Raw genomic sequence first — 24,818 nt, 5'->3', positions numbered from 1 at the left:
GGAAGGGACCTCCAAAGGTCATCTAGTCCAACCCTCTCTGCAGTCAGAGGGGGCATCCTCAACTAGATCAGGTTGCCCAGAGCCCTGCAGAGCCTCACTTTGAATATCACCTCCACGGATGGGGCCCCCCCAAGCCACCTCCCTGGGCATGTGATGTCACATGATGTTATCTGTCTGGATCTAAGTTTCCCAACTGCAGTCATTAGGAAATGCAAAGCTGGCAATGAAAGTCAGAAGCTATCATGGAAGTTTGCCATGCAGTCAGTCCCCCAAACTAAATTCACCTGATAGAATTCTGAAATGATGTTTGGGGTTGTTGAGTACCCTCAATTCCTAACAAATTTAGGATCATCTTAGGTCACCTGGCAGTTCCCAGACCTCAGGGTATGTGACTCATAAGACAGAGTGAACAAGTTTTCCAGTTCAGCAACTGCATTAACACTTTGTGCAATGTCAGTGAGTTACCTGCAAAGTGTTCTGTCCTTTTTGAAAGAGAGTTTGTAAAAATGAGACAAAGCCTGCCATGACTTAATCTGATCACTTGCATTTTATGAAGTATGTCCACCTGAAGACCTGTTCTCACAGCCAAGCTGCTGCATGGCCTTGTCCTGCTGGAGGATGCAGATCTGCCCCTGGCATCAGCAACACTTCCACAAGCATTCCATAAGTGAGGAGACAGGCTTGCAAGTCTTTTAGAGATCTCTTCAGGTTGCCCTCTGGCTTCCTCTGGAAATATTGCTTAAAAGCCCTTTTGAATATTAAGCTTCATTTATTTTTTCTGTTTGGGATTATCAAAGCTATACAGGCTTTTGAAAAATCTCATCCTCTAGCTATATTTTTTGCAGTGGAAACTGCTCATCTCTGAGGGTTGGCTATTTTTTTGTTGTTCGGGGATTTTTAACATTCAACTTCTTAGGGAAATTACATTTTCTCCATTAAGAAAATTAATGGAATACAATTTAGAAGAAATTTAGAATATTTATGCTGCAGTTTCCCTATAGTATAACTTAGCACACATGCCCATAATTTAGCCACCCTCTAGGCTCATTTTAGAAAGATTTTCTATCCACGATGTAGTATTTTACAGCCCTTGATACATTTTCTGTTGTTACACTGGTGCTTAATATTATTTTTTCACCTCAGAAGGAGAATGATAACTTTGGGTGCCTTTTCATCAGTTCTCTGTGGCTTCTTTAGGCTCAAGACACTCAGTTCTTTCCATGTGTACTTACAAATTCTAGCCCTGTTCTTCCAGATGGACGCAATTGCTCTTCCTGAACTTTTGAAGCCCAATTTTATCTGCCTTCAAATTCTCAGACTCCTTCTCTTTTTCACAGGTTTTCACATAAAGTGACTCAGAAACGTGGAATGAACAGAACTCCCAGGTTTCATTATAACACCTCATGAACAGGTTGCCTCTAAACATTACTAGGAATAGAGAAACAACTGCAGACTGTAAGGCAAATGAAGCTTTATGGCTGGTGAAAGTAGGCTGTAATGGTTACCAAGCAATATGAATGCAAAAAACTATTTCCACTACCTATTAAAATAATAAAACAAAAAAGTTTCTGAATACTGATCTCTTTCATTTGTAGCAAGACATGCAGAAAACATTTCTATTCCATTACACATCGAGGATTTTCACATAATTAGATTAGCTTTTTTTTTTCCTCTATTCAAACTTCCTACTAATTGGTAGTGCTGGATATTCTTAAATGGCTAGCACAAATTTTCTTTCTATTTATCCTAACAGAATCATGTATTTCATGCCATTAACACATTTCTTTTGCAAAATAAATGAAGTCCCAGGCACAGGTTAATGGAAGCTTCTAACTTCAAAGGAACCAGAATTTTGCCCACAGAACTAATGCAAAATCCTCCAAGGTTAATGAGAGTCTTTCCACTGACATCAGTGTGGTTTGAACAAGGGTAAGAGTTGCTCTAATTCAGTACTTTAGGCCCTCATGAAAACACTTAAGCATTCCTCTAAGTGTATGCTTTAGTACTTTCCTAATTTGGTCCATATTTACCAGTGACAGACAAGGGAACCAGATCTTTTCTTTCAACCACCTTTGCACAGGCTGAGTATGAGAGCAGATTCTAGTTGTATTATAGCTTTGTATGGCTAGTTAGAAAGACATCTGGGAACTTTCATTCCCAAGTGCTTTGATCTTATAAGAAATTCCTCTCAACTTAGTTATTTCATTTCTAAAATCCTAATTCCTGGAATGCATCATAATATATGCTAAAATAATAACTTGTCCCCTGATTATTTCCTTTAGAAGGAATTCTTGCTAAACCGTCAAGGCCATGTAAGAATTAGCATGAATTACCCTGAGGCATTTCAGACCAACACTTGTTAAGCAGATCTGTTAAAACCAATGATGAGTTTTGGGTAAAACCTATGAGAGACTTATATGAGGCCAATTAAGTATAGAAGTTTTAAATCCTCTTTCTCCTCCTCCCACCCAGCCCCTGAAGAATATGTTTTCAAGACCCAAATAGGACAGCACTGACTAGGAAACATTACCATCCTTAATGCCTACTATACACAACAACAAAACAAACAAAAAAAAGAACAGAACCCCAAAATGTTTTCTTATGAAAATTACATTCTTGATCTCATTATAGCTGTGCGAAAGAAATTGCCATCCTCTTACTTATTTGAAGTAATCAGAAGTTCCAATCATGACTGGGAAACATGCATTACCAGGTATATTTGCATACATACATCTATGTCCATATCATTTACCATCTATATAAACATGATAGAGGACCACTATCTATTTTTGACAAAGGTGAATCAAGGCATAGAGAGAGATCAAGTGACCTCCTGTAGTGGAAGACTGGCTGAATGAGAATGCAAATCTTCAATCCCCATCCAACTACCTCTTAGCAGTGTCCCTCTTCAGCCATTTCATTCCCAAAAGTTTGCAGAAACAAGGCTGCCCAGTAGCTGTAAAAGACCAAATGCTTGAAATGATGCAAAAGCAGAGCCAAACCAAGAAGCCTGCAGAGGACAGTGCCACTGACCCTCCAGGGTGGCAGCAGCAGTGTTTGCTCTGATGATAAGCTAAATCTCTTCCTACAAGTTCTATGTACTTACAAGCCTGCAGTGTTCTAGCTGTCCTTTGCAAGCACATTGCTTGGACACATCAGCTCATTGATACAGTTTGATTAAACAGCCCAGAAGTGGTGAGTTTTGCAAAGACAGCATGGCACACGGTGTTCATTCTGTCCCAGCTTAGGGCAGTAAATGCGCTGGTTGAAACTCAGCAGGGCCTGGAGCTGCAGCAGCTTCCATGAAAGGCAAGCATCCTTTCAGCCAGGCAAGTTACTTCATCACAGACCAAGGCAACAACTCCCCACTCCAGCTGAGTTTAGAAACCTGCAGAGATGGTGCATTTCCCCAGGCAACAAGGCACCGTTCCTGCCCTGCTGTTCCAACCCTCCCCACAATCTCCCTGCCAGCGGTTGCTGAATCCTGAGGTAATATTTTTCTGCCAAATGATACAACGATTGCAAATGTTGATGCAGCAAAACGATTTAAAATGCAGCGGTAAAAACCTCTGTGCAGACCATTTCTGAAGCATAGTAAACTTCTCTAGATAAGTCTAGGGCAGAGAAACATCTGCAAGGAGTAAAACAATGCAAAAGTGTTACTGTAAACATCATCCTTGCCATCTCTCTGGTTCTGCCACCCAGACAAGGCACTGGGAAGCCATCAGAAGAATTTTGCTACAAGAGAAGAGATGAGATTTCCAGCCCAGGCAACAGCAGCATGTACTGAAAACCCAAGACTGAATTTCAAGAAGAGTTCTGAAGTCTGATCTCCATCTTACAGGGTCTGACCTTTGACTAGAGCTTCTAGACACAGCTGAGCCACAGGGACAGAAGTGGAAGTCAGCAACTACACGACACAGCAAAGTCAATGAAGCAGCTACTCCACTGGCATACCTTACAAGTCACTTGGGCTACATTGCATTAGTCATGCTCTCGAGTGTAAGTTGGTTTTGGTTTAGTTTAGTAAAAGTATCACACTTAGCCCGTTGAGCAGGAGGGGGAAGCGTTTCTGCCCTACTCTAACCTTATATAGTGATAGGCAAAAAACACAGCCATCTGTCTGGGGGTGGCAGTTGGTAGCATGTGGGCTGTGCTGAGTCTTTTGCTTGATTTGTGAAGTCCTCGGGACACTAGTCTCTTTGGGCCCCATCCAGTAAGAAATAATTGGAGAAGAACCCGAGTGCAGCTCAGAAACTACTCTTTAGGAGCTTCAACAGTAATGGGAAGGGTTTGGGGGGATTTTTATTTCCAGGGGTCTGTGCGATATTCCAAAGGACTTGAAGATAAACAGTTCAAAATGCTAGAACATGACAAGCCAGTTGCTAAACACAATGCCAGTTATGATAAGCGTAGCAATGGCTGGAACAGATACATGGCCACAGAATTATTTTCCAGAAGCTCAAGAAAATGTGAGCTTCAGCTACCTATTTATCTATCTACCTATTTAACCAACAATACTCATTTGCACTTAGTGGCCTCCAGCTAGAAACTAGCTACTTTTGAGTATTGGGCCTCAGCCCTGGCTAAATGAAGCCTAGAGTAAGGTGGCACAGGGTGCACTGTGAATGCCACCACTGCTGCTACTGCATCTTTGAATGAGAGCCACACACACTGGGCAAGGTGCTGCTGCAAACACCACTGCTGGTTATTCCCAAGCAAACCACACTGGGAAGCCCAAATGTAGGAAATCAGAGTCCTCCACACACTGGCAGAAGAGAGCTACTAAGCATGCCAGGGAACACATTTCCACTTTGAACTGCTGGGATTTTTTTTGCTTTGCAAGCACAGATTACACATCTGGAGAGAGCATTATTCTTCCACTCAAAGTTGTTATTTTTTAATAATTTATGAATAAAGCTGAATTCTGTGTCTAATGAAATGGAAATGTCACTCAAGCAGACAGCTAACTGTTTTACAGTGCAATTAGACAGCTCTTCTTTGCACCCATCACATCCTGATCTCAGGTATATTTTCTGGGGAAGTCCATTTATTTGTTTTTCTGGCAATACAGCTCTGCAAAGATTTACATAATAGCATGGATGGCTGCGGGTAATGTAAACCCTGTGTTTCACTACAACACCTCAAGCAATTTGCTGACAATATTTTTCTGCAAAATTAGATCTGGAATTTGGAGCAAAAAGCTGCTGCCTTGATAGACACAAATTCACTCCTTACTAAACAAAGGGTTCCTCCTATTTTTTGTGACAATAATGAACTAAGAAGCTTTAAGGGAGGGAAATAGCATTGGAGGATTACTGATGATGAACCAATTTGGAAAAACTCCAGCAGAACTGAAGCTTCCATCTCCCCTGCAACCCCGCCCTCTTCCACTATTATAAATGCAAAAGAAAATAATAAAACAACAACAGCAAAACACACACAAAAAACGAAAACCAAACAACGAAGCATCTACAGAAAAAGGGTAAGAACTCCACCCAGGAAGATCTGAAACAATGAGACAAAAACAAAGGATGTGAGGATGCACAGTTCCAAGCAGGAGAAAAATGCCCAGGTGGATTTTCAAGGCTGAGAGTGATCTTCAGACAGCCAGAGACAAGGCTGAGAGTTATCTTCAGACAGCCAGAGACAAGGCAGACAAGGCAGAAACCTCAGTCTGGAAGAGCTCAGCATGCCACAAAGTCTCTTTGCTTCCCTTAGAAAAGCCAGAGGATCCCTTCAAAGGTAGTGGAGCAGGACAGGGACAGAAGCCCAGCCCAGCTATCTGGAATATTGGAGCTGCTACTTACAAAACGAAAAAAGGAACTTCAAGTTTAAGACAAACAAACAAACCAACCGAAAACAAACCACCACCGCCAGCTCCCCCCCCCCCCCAAAAAAAAAGGGGGGGAGGGGGCTAACCTCGAAAAAACCTAAACAAACAAAAATACCAACAACAAACAAAAACCACAACATAACTTTCCTCTGGAAGTTGAAGTATGCCAGAAGATTTGAATTCAAATTCACTGTAAAGACACAAATGTGGTTTTACTTTTTAAGTTGGGCACAAAGTTACCTGCATGGAATTAATATTTACTTTTACAGAAACATAGACAAGGTACACAGAAATGTAATTGCCACAGACAAGAGGGGAGCTATTGAACCAAAAATCCGTGCAGCCAGGGTGGTGAAAATGAACCACACACCTATCCCTTGTCCCTGTGCACATCCCACAGCAGTTACCACAAAGAGGATCACTGCAAAGAGAAACCATAGCACAGCTTTATTCTTTACTGGTTTCCTACACAGCATACCCTTTCCTGGGATTTACACTTTTGGTTTTACTCTTTTTTCCCCCTCATCTCTTCCACAGCCTGGGGATCCCTGTGTCTCCCTCTCAGCCAAGCCGCCTCCTGTGGACAGACCCTCTGGCTGCACCGTGTATTTTTGCAATGAATCCTTTCTTCTTGTCTGTGTTAACTAATGTGGGACCTGTTTTCCCTCCTCAGAGATGCCTTTTCAGAGGAGTCAGAGCTATCCCATATCTTCAGGATAGAAAGCAGCCAAACTCTTCAAGCCAGAACTGAATGCTATCTCATAGCAAGTATCATCTGTTTGGAGAAGATTCTCTCCTCAGGGAAATATGTCAGAATAGTGAAACTTATAAAGAAATGCCCACAATTTGGGTTTTGATGAAACAATGATTTTTCTCAGCCAGCTCTGCTGCAAAGATTATACTTACTGCCACAACCAGTGGCAGAATGAGAGGACACAGTCTCAAGCTGCACCAGGGGAAGTTTAGGCTCAAGGTAAGGAGAAAGTTCTTCACAGAAAGAGGACTTGGCCATTGGAATGTGCTGCCCAGGGAGGTGGTGGAGTCACCATCCCTGGAGGTAACTGCAGGGACTGGCACTTGGAGCCAGGGTTTAGTTGTCAAGAGGTGTGAGGTATTGGGTAATAGCTTGGATTTGATGATCTCTGAGGTCTTTTCCAACCTGATTGATTCTGTGATACTCCAACCATATGCTCCAAATAACAAAGCATCTGAGCCTTCTACAACAGACACTTTCCTTATTCCACATGAAATCTCAGATCAGGACTTTTAAACAGACCCTGGTCTTATCTGCCCTCCAAAACTCCTCTCCTTACATCTGCAAAGTTTTCAGGTGAATTTTTCTCAGATGAGAATGGGGAAAATGGAAATCACAAAGTCAGATGGGGTCTGGCTAAAGGCCACATTTGGATACAGACAAGATTTCATTCAAGGTGCTTGTGCAGCAGTGCCCACTCTCATTTACACCTTCATGTGTCTCTCACCAGAATAGGCAAAAGCTGAAATAATTCTCCCTTTATTTAGCAATACTCCAAGCAAAGTCCATACACTTTAATGAGCTTTCAAAAACATAGATGCTACTCAAACAACTGTTTGCATCTAGGATGCTTTGGGATGCCTTCAAAGGAAATGGGAGATAGAAGACAGAGGAGAAACAAACAAAAAAAAAGCATAACCATTTCAAAATGTCTCCACTATCTCATTCTTCTAATGCTAGAGTCATTGCTTTGTTTTCCCAACTGCTGTTTCTATCCATGGTGGTACCTGAATGAATTATATGCTAATATTGGAGGGGGCTACTGCATCACCTGAGTACACTCCTCCTATTTTTGGCTTCATCATGGTCATTCATTTATGCTGTGACTTCAACAAATGTACATTACCATGCGTGGGGATATTAAAAGCATCTGAAGCATATGATAATGGCACAGCTTCTATTACCAGAGATTTTCTCCTGAACATATGTTATGAATTGCAAGTGTTTACTGCACTTGCTGTAAAATGCATTAGCTAACAAAGAACAAATAGACCAATTATCACGCACAACATTTACTGCAAAATCACCTGCTATGCTATTCACAGTAGAGATGCCTAATTTTTCTGTGCAATGCCAAGAAGACCCTTCCACCCAGAGAGGTAATACCCTAATAATCTTATTTAACTGCTTATTACTGTTACTCAAGGCCATGGATATTTAAACAACCTCATATAGTTACATGGCTATATTCCCCTTTATTAATTGTGACCAGACACATGTTACAGATACCAAGATATGTAAGCCAACTGGCCAGAGCCTAATTAAACATTTGCTATCTAATCATGTAATACTGTGGAATAAGAAGCTGAATAATAAGAAGTTGAATACTGCAGAGCATTTTCATGAGCACACAACTGAAAGCAGAAGCTACATAAATGTGAAAACCAGAGGATAAAGCAGCAAATTAATACTACAGAGGGTCACAGGAATCCATCAGGTGGATGTGTGTGCAACTCAGAAATATGCCCAAGCCAACTGCTTGCTAAAAAACAACAAGAAAAATAGGAAAGTGAAGTAAATGAGGATCTGTCCCAAGCATGCATAAGCTCTGGAAGAGCATCAGAGAAACGGGCAATCAATTTTCTGTGCTTGTCTTTCTTTGCCATTCCTTGTTTCAGAGCCCTGCTTCCTTCTGTGCTGTTGAGGGGATCAGGGGAAAGAAAAGAAAACATGCAGCAAAGCAGATACCACAAGACACACCAATCCATCTGTTGTGGTTGTCTGGGAAGTCTCAAAACAGTAGCAGAGAAGGATTAGGGCTTGGCATAAACCACAGCTAATCAGAAACACGGCAAGGAGACCTAGTCATACATAATTAACTTGCTGAAATTCATAGCACCAGAACGCTGTGAGCAGGAGTCATTGTCCTACAGCTCCCCAGTTCACACCAACTGAAGAGGAAGGGCATGGTCCTACTAAAGTTCTTCCTGGAGAAGTGCAAAAAGTCAAGCTGCATCAGATCTTGTAGAAGGCTTTAAAACAAGTAAATGGAAGTCTTCTGGCACACAGGTTAAAAAGTGAAAACAAAGAAACAATACAAACAAAACCTGCCATCACTGATGGCATTTATCTGAGGAACAACACCTTCCATGCAAGGTTTGCAGCCTAAGAATGCCTTTGTGAGTGATGTTACCCACCCAAATTAACAAGAAAAGTTGGAAGAGCTCTTGTAAAAAGGGCTGATATTTTTGAGAGGCATCAACATAGCAAAAAAAATCCTCAATTGTGAAAATTTAGGGCAAAGACAAAGAAGAATGAAAATTGCATTCTGAGGTTATACAGGTTTGGCAGCTGAATTTTTGCTCACCCTCCTCAACTTTCCCCTAAACAATCTAGAAAGTTCTACTTGAGCTTAGCCAAACTCTTCATGAGTTCTTAGGATTAAGAAAGCACCTCTGAATTCCCTATTGAGTAATCATGTTTAAAAAGAAAAAAAGAAAAAAACCCAAACATTTCAGGAACAGCTTAGTGCATACAGTGAATGGGAAAGAGAATCAACCAAAGGTAATGATGTCTTACAGAAGGTCAGGAAACACAGAGATACATAAGAGAACTGCAAAAATCAATCTAAATCAGATCTTACAAGAGACTAAAACATAGATCTAGAAGTCTTCTAAACATGCAGGTTAAAAGGTTAGCACGTTATTTAAAAAAAAAAACAAAAACACAAATCTCCCACAAAAATACCACAACCCACCCCTCAAGCAGCAAAGAGAGATGTGAGATAATCCACTGACAGCCACTCAGTCCCTCCTCCTGCCTGGCTGGGCTGCTGAGCAGGCACAAGGACATCTGCCTTGCTTTGCCCAAGCCCAAGAGACCATAACACACCAGTGGGCTCATGAAGGGAGCATGCTCCCACTGACCTGTCCCAAGCAAGCTGAACTGAAGTCAGTTCCACTGTGAGCCCTCTGGAGAGGGAGAAACACCTTGGATATGAGGCAATCTTAAAATCAGACAAATGCAGCATGAACAGCATGGTTGCTTGCACAAGCACACCCAGCTCATTTGCTTTCCAGCAACTCCCAACTTTGACAAGTGACACCTACAGTAAAGGCAGAGAACCTGACCCTCTGGACAGGTGAAGTTTCATCTGTACACAGAATTACTGGTATGCTTTATTTATTTAATGCAGATATGAGTCTAACACACTGAAAAAAAACTGAACCTGACAGACCCTCCTCCAGACTGCAATTAAAAGTTTTTCATGCCTGCATTGGTAAAACATGGCCATCCACATCTCAGTGCAGTTCACATACAGGCTTGCTCTGCCCAGACTACATAATGTCAGAATAAAAATGTCTTGAGTATTTTATGTAAAAAAGGGCTTTGAAACTACCCCTTACTAAAGTCAGGGCAAGAGCAATCATCTCAAATTCTCTGTTATGTGCTGTCTTTAATTCTAGTCCTTCAGCAAATCTTCCTGACTGGCATCCACTATAAAATGCATGGCATGTTCCTTAGAGTCTTTCAGCTCAGCTGTGCTGGCTCCTACTGCATCAAAAATAGAACCTGAAGTAACAGAACCTAAAAAGATATAAACCTCCTTTATTGTGTCTACTTGACTGTATTAGCAGATGGGCATGCCTGTGACTATAAAATGCATTAAAAAAAATATTCTCTTTACAAGAGGGAGGAGTGTCTTGCAAGACACTCTTCAGCATGCCACCAGCACAAATATCTTTGGTAGGAACCTTGTCTCAGAAAGCTTGGAAGTAGCCAATTTCCCTGTGCTCCCCTCCTACCCCTGCAGCATCATCACTCTCAGCTCTATCCTAAAAGCATCATTGAACTCCTTAGAGAAGAAGTGAGTTCTCCTGTGGAGGCATGCACATGAGCTGCATGCATGTGTGAGGAAGAGGACACATGGCTCTTTCTGCCTGTGGAAGCTCTGCATCCCCACCCTGCAACACAGACTCCTGCAGGCGACTGCCCTGCAATGCCCACGCTGGCAGCTAAGGCACCAGCAGGAGGGAGGGGGCATGTCTGGGACACGAGCTGGGAGTTGGCTTTCCACTGCTGTTCAGTTTATCAGCCACTCTCTCACTGCTGCTGTGCAGAACATGCCCTCAAAGGAAGAAGTGGCAGCTGCTTGTGTGTGCAAGCATCCTCCAAAACAGACACAAAATAAGGATTTATAAAAACAGCACAGACTTTGCTTGCTTACACCAGGCAGAGGTAGGACCCTCTTGGGACAGGCTTTGATTCTGACACCCACAGCACCTCATCTCTGGGCAGCACTGGTAGCAGGCACAAATTTGAAATCATTTTAAGAAATGAGAGGTTTTGTTAGCAAAAGCCAAAGCGGAGCTGGGCACTGTTGGCAGCAGCAGAGAGGACAGAGAGAACAGGAAGAGCATCACAGCTGGGAAGTGATTCACCTTTCTTAACGATGGCTTAGTGTGAGATAAGTGTAAATTGGCTTCCTTTTTCCACAGCTATGTGCAAAACACCACTGAAAATCCTCTTTTTCATCTACAACAGCTACACAATTATTTTGGCTAGCAGAAATAATTTAGCAATACCATTACTGCCTTTAGTAGCTGTGCTTTGAGCTTAACTCATTAATGCTACCCTGAATGTCACATTCCTTCCTCTGACTGTTTCCCACAGTCCATCTCATTTCCATCAGCTGGGGAGAGAGCATGCACAGGCACATGTGGAGTGAAGCAGGGCAGTAATAAACAACTAACCAACCAAATAAATAAATATGTCCAAGCTCCAAGTCCTTTTAGAGATTTCAGGAGTTTGCTGAAGTACTCCAGGAGTTGAAATCATGCATTAACTTGAGTTGGAAGAGACCCATGAGGATCTCTGAATCCAGCTCTTTCCTCTTTACAGGGCTACCTAACACTAAACCTAAGAGGACCATCCTGATGCTCCTTGAACTCCTGACAGAGAGATGTCTGTGAGCTTTGTTTTTTGAAGTGTTATTTCTTTATATCAAGACACCATAACAGCAATTAGACGCATTCCTAAAAACCAAGGAAACTCGTTTCTGAGGAAAGCCTTCCATAATTACATGATCCTACAGACACCAGGAAAGACAAAGCCAGACCTCAATCCCTCAAAAACATAAATAGCAGCTCTGATGGATTATTTCAAACAAATCTTAATACCTACAGGGCCCTCTGTACATTGGCACTTTGCAAGAGCACAGCTTCTCATCCAGCTGAGTAAGCCCTCAGGGCTGTTATATTATGAATTGACCTTTGAGTGCCATGAAAAATGTTCCTGCCATTCTTTTCAGGGGTGGTTGTTTGTTTTTTTTTTTCTGGGAGGGAGAAGAATCCATTCTGAAGCAGTAAGCTGTTTTCACAATATAAATGCATCTTGATGAATGGAATTTTCATTACAAATGTGTCTGACCTTTCATAAATAGACTCACTGCTTAAAAAGCCTGCTCTGATATCTCTTAAAGACAAGAGAAAGGCTTGCAGAGATTTTAGCTGTAGATCCATCAGATCCCCAAAAAAAAAAAATAGATGGCATTGGCTTTTCAGCTTGCTATTTAAGACATTTTAATTAAATTTTAATATATTCTTAAACTTTAATATTATAGAATCAGTATGGAGTAATTCAATGGCTTTGAAAATATTAAGTGTCAATAAAACCTATAGTAGGCAGATAATTTTCCAGATTAATTTTGTTCTTATCCCTTTCACAAGACTTTATTAAATTGCATTCCTCTCCCTTTGTTAGCTATCTGTATGGTAAGTGGGGCAAAAGAGAGCAGAGATACAGATCAGCTCTTTCCACTCCCACCACGCTGCAGATCCCAGATTTTTGCAGAAACACTTTCTTCTTTATCTGAGGTGTTGCATGCATAAATCCATTTTGGATGCAAAATCCACTCAGCAGCTGTCAGTCAGTAGGAAGGAAACAGCATGTTTTGCAAAGACATTTGTAATTGTAATTGTCAGATTTGGTAAATGAGGGAAGTTGAGCATCATCAGATCCCCACGTTATATATGATAGGAAGAGAAGCAGTCGCTGTCTGGTTTTTATTCAGCTTGCAAGCACAAGTTCTGTTCCTTTAGCTGGAATTAAACACATACACTGAAGAAATGCTGAACCCCTAGCTGCTTGATCCCAATAAACCAGATATTTTCAACTGCTGTGTCAATTTTCTAGACAAATTCTGTGTCACTGCTGAAGCGTCATTAACTGACACATTTTGCTCTCTCCTAAAACACAGATTTGGTGAATGAGTAATTCTACCACTTTATAGCATCTACAGATTTTGTTCAAAACATTGACAGCTTTCACATAATCAGTCCAACTGAACTGCAATGTATTGTTCTTTAAACAGCATTTCCTTACCACTAAGAAATATGCAGGAAGATAAGCTACCTACATAAACATTTAAGTTGGTATTTTACATCTCCATCCCTGTATTAACCAAAAGAAAAATGCTGGTCATAAACTGGAACTGTAAGTAGCACTAAAGGTACCTGACATCCTGGATCAGCCTGCCTCTGCTGACAATCAATCAACCTCTACTTATAAAGGGGCAAGGTGCTGGCATCACTTTTCACTTGAAATCCCAAACCAGCAGAAGTAAACAAGCAGCTAATATACATTTTATATAGCAATAACAAACCATAGGTGGCAGAAAGCTTCTGATGAGGCTTTTTACCTCCAATAGACAGTTCAACTTGTTACATTTTTCCAGTAGGACTGACTGGAGTTTTTATAAATCTCTGTTAGGAAATATTTATTTTATCCTGGATGAATCAGTAATTCCAAGTGGGGTGGTGAAGTCTCAGCAACCAACACCGCAATAACAAATAGACTTGGATGTCAGAGTGGGACAATGCACAGAGTTGAACCAGGGTGTCCAAGACTCATACCTGCATTTTGCTGCTTGACAATGTCTTGCCCTTCTTCCACTGCCCTCTAGAGCTTCCCACTGCTCACAGAAAAGCCATTTAAGGAATCTAATCAAATAAAGATACTGGGAGAGGGGTGGAAATCACAATGAGTTTTGGGGACAGGAAAACCCTTCCCCACTCAGCTCCATATTAAGCTCTTTAAATTCAGCACTGCATTCAATAAGCTGCACTATAGGTGGTGATAGTGATGCTATTTCAGCCTAAAATATTCTGCCAACTCTCCTGGAGCAAATCCAAACTAATTCCACTAAACCCAGCTTGAGTTGCTGCAGATCTACGACAGTGCAGTGAGAGTGTTACAGACCACATGGTACCAGCAGACCATGTACCAAGCACAACAGACCCAAGGCTGAGATTCAGCAGGTGGGAGACCACAGCAGAGCAGATTTCAGAGCAACATGTGCTCTCCTCCCAGCCTTGTCACCTCTTTGGGGTAATCAGGATACAGTTATATTTTTTTATAATTATTATTTTTTAAACCAAACAAAGAACTCTCACAGATTTTCCTTGCTGTCAAAGCTGACTCTTTACTTCCATATAGTCACTTTCTGCCTACACATTGGGGATGGAAGCCATCCATAGTTTAAGAGGAGACCACCTCACCAGACATTTCCTACCTCCAATTTCCTGAGTCTTGAGATGGGGCTTACTGGGAAAAGGACTACAGGTGAACCTGGTTTCAAAATTGGCTCATTTGAAGAACAGCAGCCTATTTATTATTGACCTCTGACATGACACCCAAGAGAAGCATTTCAACCTGGAGATTGCAAAGGCTCTCCTTGTACAAGTCAGTCAGCTCACCTCCTTAATGCTCATGCTGCCAAAAGGAAGAGAAAAAATACCCCAACTCTCCTGCCAAAGCTCAAACTGCATCAGTGCAAAAGCCCTTGGGAAATTCTCCAGGCCCTCAAAACTTTATCTTGGTCTTCAACAACATATTTTCCTGCGGAGTATTTTCTGACTTGCCTGCTCCAGGCACCCACACAGAATGATAATCAGCGAGCACAAAGAGGAGAGGAGTGCCGAACAGGGGCAAGTCTGTTGCAGCCTGGAAAGAGTGAGGAATGAACCGTGTCAGCTGGAGTCAAGCTGGATGTTGTGGGCACAACTTCCCTCATCACTTGTTTCTCCCAGACTGTGGTTCAAAATATGAGATGAGAAACTCTCACACCAAGCCCTCTCCTCGGTCGTGAATATCCAGTGAAGACACCAGAGACTCTCTGTGCTAGCAGGTGTAATGCAGACACTCCTTGGTGAAAGAGAGACTTGTTTTCTGTGCAGACTGAAGTGCAGTGTATCATGGGAAAAGCACAGGTATTTTTAGATGTGAAAATTCATCAAAACAGTAAACTGGGACAAAGAAAACTAAGCCTGTGTCCAGCAGCATTGCATTTTGAATGCTCTGATGAAGGAATTGTACCTACTGAAGTTTCATTAACTTTGCTCTAGCTGACACTGGCAGATGCATTCCTGACAAGGCTCATCCCTCTTTACAAGGGCTCAGTGGTTTCATAGTGCATCAGGCAGACACCTCTGGAAAGGCAGCCTCACTTAACTCAAATAAAAAGTGAAGCACTAAAGCAATATTACCTATAAAAGTTGATTTTACTCCAGAGCAAAATCTAAGTTGCTTGAGTGTCAAATCAGACCAGGGTCACCCTCAAAATGCCATAGCAAAGGACAGCCATCAATCAGCAAAGCACTTTAAAAATAAGTGTATAGAAGAACATAAATTCAGAGTAAAGTCCATATTTACTGCACCAATTCTAACCAAACTTATTACTGTACAGGGCAGGACTGTTATTTACTTTGATGCAATTAAGTCTTGGTGGTGTAGTGTGATGGGTTGAAGTTCCCCTCCCACATTAACAACTCCAGACTAGCTCAGTTCAGAAGCAAAAGTAGCTGTGGTTTAAGGCTATGCCTTTAATTTCTTTTCACAGAGCTCGAGCAGAAAAGTAGAAGAATGTAAACAAATCACAATTGAGTGTAAGAAAGCAAAATAATGACCAAAACCACCACACTTGGCAAAAGACAGTTCAACACACCAGAAATTCCATTAAGCACAATGCAGCTGACATTACAAACTGCACTTCAGAGTTAGGGACCTGCTGGGAGGCTAACTTGGCTTCAGACACAAGGACTTCATTCAGCTCCTACAAAACTCAAGGTGATGAAAAGCAGAGCCCACTGAGACAAGAGTGTTCAAGAATTGAACAAAACCTCATGAAAGGCAGGAAAATACCTGAAACTCAGTTTTGGAAGACACTCAGTACTCACTATTCTCTTTCTGACATGGTGGGGATCAGTGAGAGCTGCCAGCATGGATAATCAGAGGTTTAACTGATGTGCAAGTTCTCAAAGGGCTGGAGATGCCCTGTTTCAAGGGATTTCCACAGCACATAAATTACCATCAATTGAGGGAAAAGCAGAATGCTGATGGGACCAACAGTTGCCAGCACAGCTTTCTCCTAGTGAAATGAAATGCTGGGCCACTGAACCCTACAAGGACCCCGGTTTGATTTTAATGCTGAGAAGATGTTACCTTAGAGCCACTGAGCAAGCACATTTGCCTACAGATAACTAGACACACAGGAGATTCCCAATGTACAAGTAATAGCAAAATAACTACATTGCTCATTTTAATTATGCTGAGTACAGCATGAACAGAGCACGAAGAAACAGGCACAGTATTATGCTATTAAAATATACAAAGGGCAGACAAATAGAGAAAATGGAAGAGCAGCAGTAGTGAGACAACCCAGCCTTTTTGAGAAAACATTTTTAGACCTCTCTAAATTAAAAGGTGTAGAAGAAAACAGAGACCTTTCCCCCTCTCAGTGTCACTTGCACTGCAGTAACTGTGAAGTCTCAGGCAGAACTGGTATTTCTATTAAAAAATGAGAGAATATAGACTGTAGGATGATCACCCAGGAATGAGGCACTCAGTGTCTTCTGTGCCTTTTCCAAACGTATACATTTTGCTCCCCAATTCATTCTTTTCAACCATTACAACAAGCAATCTCACCACACAGCATGTGGATGTCTGTTTTCTAATGGCTTTTAAAGCAGTAACATCTTGAAAAAGGCAAGAATCCCTCTGACAGTAAATGCATTCCTCTAAATTCCCTCAGCTGTCTTCTAGTCTTGAAACACCATTGGGTCACTTGGGGATAGACCAATTTAACAATTCTGTTGAGTATGACAGGGATTGCACCAAGGAATTGCAGCTGTTTAGATATTCTTAAGCGAGGAGCAGGAAATACAAGCTGGGGAGATACCCTCGCCTCTCCCTGGTCTGTTTCTGCACTTCACTGGGGGTGTTGGGAGTGGAACCAGCAGGAGCCACAGTGACATCCCTGGATGCTGAGCTCCTGCCATCTAAAGGCACCAGTGTGCTCTGGAAAGCATCCTTGCAATGCTACTCACATTCAGAGCTGTGCAATTTCTTCCACAAACTGTCATTCAGGTCGGTGACTTTCAACCCCATTGCAGACACACATAAAACCAAAATGTGAAGTTTCACTGAAATAAAACCTAGGGAGCTGTCCAGGCTTATCTAGAAGTTTTGTGGCCAGCTAAGATGTCCTTGAGGCCCAGCAGCTCATTTTGTCTGGAAGCTGAGGATTAAGCACACCAGATGCTCCAAGCATCTTTGGGTCCAAAACAAACTCAGATGGCGTAGAAGTAACAAGAAATCACATTACCCAGACTATCAGCAAATCAGGGTTCAGATACCTCTGCACAATGCACAGGGCAGGATCTCCCAGGTACAGACATGTGCCCTACACCCTAGCCCCAGTGCAAATGCAGTGGTGCATTGGCTGCAGCAGTTGCTTACAGGGGATCTCTGCAGGCAGCACCTGCCACCTCCCTGGCATGTTCCCACCCACACCTCTCCCACTTCCCTGGTGGGAGTCACAGAGTGGACAATTTCCATTTCACAAACAAACATCTTCAACATACAGTAAAGGCTACAGAGCTTCCTATCTGTATTTTTGTGAAACCTATGCCTAGAATTTATTCAAACTGAATTTCAATTTAAACTCTGCTATGTCTATAAATGTCTCCTAGAGGCAGGCAAAGACAACTACTTTTATGTTCTTACAGCCCTTTTTTCTCTAGCTTGCTTCATGTAAGATATCATTTTAGATGTTGCTGTTTCTCTTTCTCCCAACTGTAAATATTTGGTTCCGTTTTCACTGCTTCTTGTCCCTTATCTTTGATATCATATAAATAGAAACCTGCACAGTTTCTCCATTTACAAACACACCAAGATTAATTTGCATGCTGCAAGCTTAAATCAAACGTTTAAAACCGGACATGGATAAAGCAGTAATCCACTGCTGGGCTGAATTCCAAACAAATAAATAAAATAGATTTCACAGCAAAGCAATAAACAATAGCAATGCCAATTACTCAGTCGTATTCCTGCTCTGCAAACAGGAATGACATACTTCATAAAAACAATGGAAATAAACCCCAAATCCTCAGGCCCCCAAGCTGTCATCACTCTTCAAACTTTACTCCTTGTCTAGGTCATGTTGGAGCGCTTCCCAAGCACTTGGCTCTCTGAAGCATTTGGGGGTGAGAGCTAATTCGAACACTGAAATTAATCCATGTGATTTTTCATGTAGTTTCTAATTCACCTGTAAGACAGCAGAATGCCAGAACTCATTCTCTTTCTGGGTCATCAGCTGTAGTGCTTTCAAAGTTGTATTTCTGCTGCAAAACATCCACCTTTCCGCAGGGCTGGACTGGGAGATTTTCAGCACTGCCCTAAGCAAGCTGTGACCAACCCAGAGTCACTGTGACTCACACACATCCCCATGGCTGAGTCACAGCTACTCCTCTGCTCTACTACTCCCTTCCAAGATCCGAGGGAGGCGATTCACTCTCTGACAGTAATTACGCCCGCCCGGAAAACAGAGAGGCTCAGCGTTGCCAATCTGTAGTATTCAAATATTATGAGTCAACCTCCACCCACTCCCCCAGCCCCCATGTCATGTGGCTGGCTTAAAAAGTCATGGAGAATTTTAAAAATATGAAGTTGGTGGGAATTTTTTTTTCTTTTTTTCTTTCTTTTCCACTTTCTGATGGTTATTTTTAGCAGGTTTTAAAGCGTGCTTTTCTCTCCCACCTCTTCTCTGCTCTCCTGCAAACCCAAAGGCAGATTCTCACACATTGACTCAAATCCATGCTTCTAAAAAGACATTCCATAATACACCAGGCAGGTTCAGACCACCTGAGGTGGCACCATTGGGCGCAGAGGGTCACCTTCCACAGTCCAGCAGACGTGGTTCAAGTTTGGACACCAAAAATCCACTCCAGTTTAACATCTTTTGTTCTCCACTCCCTCTCAATGCTGTGCTGAAGGATCAACGTTTAGCTGCAATAACTGGGAGCATCTCTATCTATATCAAGGTTTTGAAGAGGATAGGAGACCTTGTTTCAAAGCCCCCGGAAGCAGGAATATATGGTTGTTATCACCCACATTTTAGGGCTTCCACATGTACAATTTGACATTTCAGCAACATGGCTGTTATCACCCACATTTTAGGGCTTCCACATGTACAATTTGACATTTCAGCAACATGGCTGTTATCACCCACATTTTAGGGCTTCCACATGTACAATTTAACATTTCAGCAACACTTGCTCCTCCTGTGCTCTGTGCTTGGGATGGCCACTGCACAGCCAAAGCACATTAAAACAGGCTGACCTCAGAAGCCCCGTGACCTCCCACACAGTCACTCACACCGCCAAGCGATGCCCGTTCAGCTGCGGACACATGAGCAGAGGTCAGGATCTGCTCCCCTCCCATGTAAAACCCACCTAGCCTGCAGATCCTCACAGATCAGCCTTGCCAATGAGGGCCAAGTGGCCAGATGGGCTCTTTGGCTTACAGCCTTGACTCGTCTCTAACATACCAAAGTCAGACCTCACCATTATACGTGGTGGTGGTGCTGCTGCTTGTTCAGAATGTGTGTGTACGAGGGAATGAGTACCCAAAAAAGCATCTCTGCAGTAGGTGACTCCCTTTTTGAGTGCCTGCCTTTAGGGCATGCATAAGGCTTCTCGTAGCCTAGCAATGAAAATCCCTTTGCTTGCTGCTCTGTAATATCTGCCTCTGTGGCAGAGCTCAAAGCAAACCAGCAGCACCCAGGGCTTCATGAATACTGTAGCCTTGATCTCCTCCTGGGTCAGTGACTATGTCAGAGAGGTTGCACCCTAGTGGGTGGATTCAACCCTGCCACTGCAGGGCTGGTACACAGGTGCTAGCTCTGGGGTTGAGGGAATGGAGCTTTGGTGGGACTTAATACAGGCAAATGGAAGCACAGAGAGGGAGCTGCGTCCATTGAAAAGGAAGGAATCCAGTATTCCCTCAAAGTAGTGTCATTTGGTTTGTAAGCAGAGCCAGCGACTACAGAATGCCCTTTTTGATTTCTTCTAGCTCCCACCATTATCTTGAATCACAACAGAGTAAACATGAAAACTATTTGGTGGACAGTGATGTGCTGCTGTCTGAAAACAAATACTGCTCTCCAGCATTCTTTAACAAAGAGCATGTTAGCAATTTTTAGCCCACGTCCCCAAGGCATTAATCTTTCTGTCAGGAGGCTACTATAAATCCCAAGCATCCAAAAACTTGCTCTCATCAATGTCAGAAAAAGTCCCTTGAGGCTTTTTACTCCCTGCAGGGAACCCTTTGCATCCTTATCCTAGAAACCCTTGCATCTATTTTTCAGCAGCATCAGTAAATGGTAACATTGAAATGCTGTAGCACATGAATCAAGCCACTGGCTGTACTCAGGCTCCACCCAAGATGCATCAGCATTGCTTGGAGCTATTGTAAATACTCTAATCAAGTAGTTTTGTTTGTAAGACACTGAATCCAACCATAAACAAGCTCAGCTTTAGCGATCCCTCCCAGTTACCCTCCACAGAAGCCTGTTCTAGGTTATGACTTGCTGCAATACAAAGCATAAAAAAGGCATTTCATATTTCAGTGTACTGTTGCTTCCTCTTCTTCCCAAGGCATTGCACAAGGAGCAGGGAGGTCTAGCTAGCTCTGTTGCCCAATGGGAAAACAAGCTGAGACAAATAAATTTCTTCCTTTGGTGCTGTCCTGCTTATTTAAAAACAAAACAAACCCCAAACAAACAGGAGTCTGTTTTCTTTTCAGAAATCCAAGACCGCCTTCCCAGCAAGTGCTATTCCCACTAGGAACTCTGACTCTTGGCTTTCTCTCAGGCTAAGCACTGGCTTTCTCCCTTTGTACAGTGTCTTCCCTTAGTTTTCACTTCTGAAAAATATGGAAGGATACAGCATCAACCAGTCAAACCAGAGCTTGCAATTAATCTGCAGGAAACCCCTTGTCCATTCATCTCAGCTGCTCATTAGTCTTGCACAGCTCATTGCCTTGGGTACCAGTCTGCTGTCCTTTCATCTATCAGCACACAAAGGAGCACTTAATTGGTTTTTCTATTTACTGTAAATGGAAGAGGTTTAGTGTATCCATCAACTTTAACCAGTGTTGCAAATGAGCACAAAACACACCCTGCTAACAGTGCCCATTAATACCTCCAAGTAAAGCCTTATTAAGCTCTTCCTCATTTTGGAAGCATTAACCATCACAATCACTAACTGATTTTTGGTTATTAATGTTTCAGGCCCCCTGCACAGGGACACAAGCTTTTACAGCAGTTATGAGGGACCTGGATACACCAGAAACAATACCACAGGTTTGTATTCTGCACAGCATTTCTTAAACAATACCCAAATGTCAGTGAAATGCTTGGCTTTGCATAATGGCATTTTTAAAAGGTTAAATATTCAAGAACATGCAATTTGTTTTTCTGGGGAAAATATGTCACAAAATCTGCACAGGGGAACTTCAAGTGTTTTGTGGGGGTTGGATGGTTTTGTTTTGTTGTTTTGGTTTTTTTTTAATTGAATAAAGTTTTGCTGCTTTTCCAAGAAATGGATTCAAAAAATAAATCATTGTTGGTGTGTAGTTTGTACTGATAATAAAATACACCCTGCTTAGCATTCAAGGCAATAATGTATGATATGAAATGTGTGAAATGAATGCAAGTACCATGTAGAAACTTACAGCATATAAATCATAAAATAATATTGTGGTCTGGAACTTGCAAACAACTGCAAACTCAGAAAAGTTCCTCATGTACCATGGAAGCAGACATGATCCAGTGAAAATTTGTCACTGTTGCCAGTTTTGGTTGTCCTTTGAAGCATTTCAGAGCTCCTGGATTCTCCAGGCCTACAATCACATATGTTCTGTAATTTCCTTTATTCAGATGTCTAAAAGGGAAATAAATATGCCTGAATTTGCATATTCTGGACACCCCTGACAAACTCCTAGATAAATTGCTATCAGCCACTTTTCTGGCTGATGCAATCCCCAGGAGCTTGGCCAGTTCATTTGTTCCCAAGCAGTTTGCAAAGGGAAAACTTGATTTTCCAGGAATGGACTTCCAGCAGTTGTAGCATTACCACAAGCAGATGCTCCATCTTTTCTTCAAGAAGAAACTCAAAGCAGTGAATCACTGGCCTAGCTTCCAGGACACTATTTATGACAGCAATGATTGACTTGACTTTCTGTCCAAACTACATACAGCAAGTCAGGTTTGAAGTGCCTTGAAAGGTTGGTAGCAAAATTTAGCTCAAATTGTGATCCCAGAACATGTATGGAAAGGCAGGGAAGCAAGAGAGCAATGCAGATCAGAGCTCTGGCTGATGCCAACCTCTAGGTTTGTTTCTTCATTGCCTTTTGCCACATGACCTCAATTATCTCAGTAAAATATGGATGCAAAATATCACCAGGCTGGAATTTTACCTTCTCAGTGTAAAATTACCAAGCAAAAAAAAAAAAAAAAAAAAAGGCAGAATTTTAAATACCTCACTTTCCTGAATGCATCAACTTCTTTATTCCCTTTTCCTACACTTTAAATACCTCCATTTCCTGAATACATCCATTTCTTTTCTTTCCCTTTTCTCTTTACAAGGAAAAAAAAAAAACAAAGAAAATACATCTTAAAAAATAATTTAAACAAATCTGTAACATAATCAAAACCCAAAGCAGCTGGAAAAATCAGAGCACTAATAAGATCTCCTTGAAAGAAAGGAGTTAAGATCTGGCAGTCCCATGGACAAGGTAATTTCTTTTTCAAATACTTAACAGAACTAAGCTTAATCTGCTATCCCTCCACCTCTGATCTCAGTCCCTCGATACTCTCAGTGACAGCTACTGCAAGAAATTGTCATGAAGATACAAAACATGAATCTATATTGATTTTTTTTTCTCCCCCTCTCAATGCTAAGAGTATTCTCTCTGGAAGATGGTACAGAAAGACACATGTAGCACCAACGATAGGTCATCCAAAATTTAAATAAGAGGCTGCAAATCTGAAGGCCAGGTCTCCAGCTGCTAAAAATGAAAGCAAATATAGCCATGGTGATTTGCAACAGCCATCAGCCTAGCCCTATGCAATCAATCCCAGCAGGGTCTTTATATATATTGGGTTTTAACTGACTAGATCTATAATTTGCAAACCAGTTTCATACAGACACATATATACTTAGGAATAATTTTCTCTTTATCTGCTCCCACTTCTCCAAAATTGAATCCTTATTATTATTAGATAGATACAGAATATTTTTTTTTTACTGAAGAGAAGTTTGAAAGCCAGAGCTCTGCTTGGATTCGTTTGTCAATGCAAAACAGAAACAAATCAAACCTCAGCTATCATGTCAGAGCTCATTTCAAGAAATCCTCCTTTTAGCCTCAGGTTTGTATTCCTGCTACAGGCTTGTGGCACAGGAAAGTTGTCAGTTAAATTACTGGCCTCCATGCTGCCTTTTCTAAACTTTGTATGGCTTCATGGCTGATTTCCTCAGAGGCTAAGTCCCTCTTCAACACAAGAAGAGAAATCTGGAGGTTTGCTTTACTGTGCATATCATTCACAGTTTAGATTTCTTCATTCAGTAGATTACTTTAGGAAAAAAAAAAAAAAAACAACTTAGGAGAATGCCTTCTCAGGGAAGACAATTTCTACTAACACCTCCTCAGCTTTTCTTGTACAAGAGAGACATTAGCACTATGTCATATTTAACAAAGCACTCTGTAAGCATTCATTAATCATGTAGTGCCCCTGGGAGGCACATTATGTAATGTTTAATCTGCTCAGCTGAGGCTGTAAGTACAAGAAACCTCTCAAAATTTTATCAGCTTTACAATAAGGAGAGATGTATTTTCAGTAGAAGCAAGGAGCCAGCTGCTTTCTGTCCTCCACATCCCTTCACCAACAGTAAATGTTCCCAGCAGCCTGTAGCAGAGCCATGCTTAGGTTCCCAGCAAAGATCCACACTTTCAGGTTCCCAGCAAAGATCCACACATTCAGGTTCCCAGCAAAGATCCACACTTTCAGGATCCCAGCAAAGATGCACTTTTTTGCTTCAAAAAGCCACTGCAGGTATTTTTTTTTTTTTTCACACCAACTTCTGGGTGCCCAAGGGCTGATTTGCAGACACTGACAGCTTTCCTCACCAGACACACACATCCCCACTCCATAACACACAGAGGGGTTGAAGAAAAGCCTCCAAGTGGCACAGTCGTCCTCAGTACAAGCTCAGCTCAGAGCTCACCAGCTCAGCACCACTCTTGCTCTGCATCCCCATTTGTGGGTATTTAATGAGAAATTAGACTGCTGTGCAGAAAAGGGACATAGCCCACAGGTACCCAGGAGTGGGTCATCTATGAGCTGCCTTTTTTTCCCCCACACTGCCCATAAAAACATCACTTATAACTAACCCACACACACACACTAAACTCTGAAGCAACCCTCTCATTCCCTCCTTATCCTTATGCAGGATCAGCCAGTTCTGACTCTGAACCAACATCATGCAAGCTTTGAAGAAAAAAAAAAAAAATCTATTCTCAAGAAACATTAAATGGGAAAAAGTGGTAGCTGTGAAGTCCAGACAAAGCCTTTGCCTTGTCTGTATCAAATAAGGTCCAAAAAATATGTTG

This window comes from Indicator indicator, chromosome 22 (genome assembly GCF_027791375.1).
Source record: "Indicator indicator isolate 239-I01 chromosome 22, UM_Iind_1.1, whole genome shotgun sequence".
Taxonomy (NCBI): domain Eukaryota; kingdom Metazoa; phylum Chordata; class Aves; order Piciformes; family Indicatoridae; genus Indicator; species Indicator indicator.
This window is presented reverse-complemented; position numbering follows the sequence as displayed.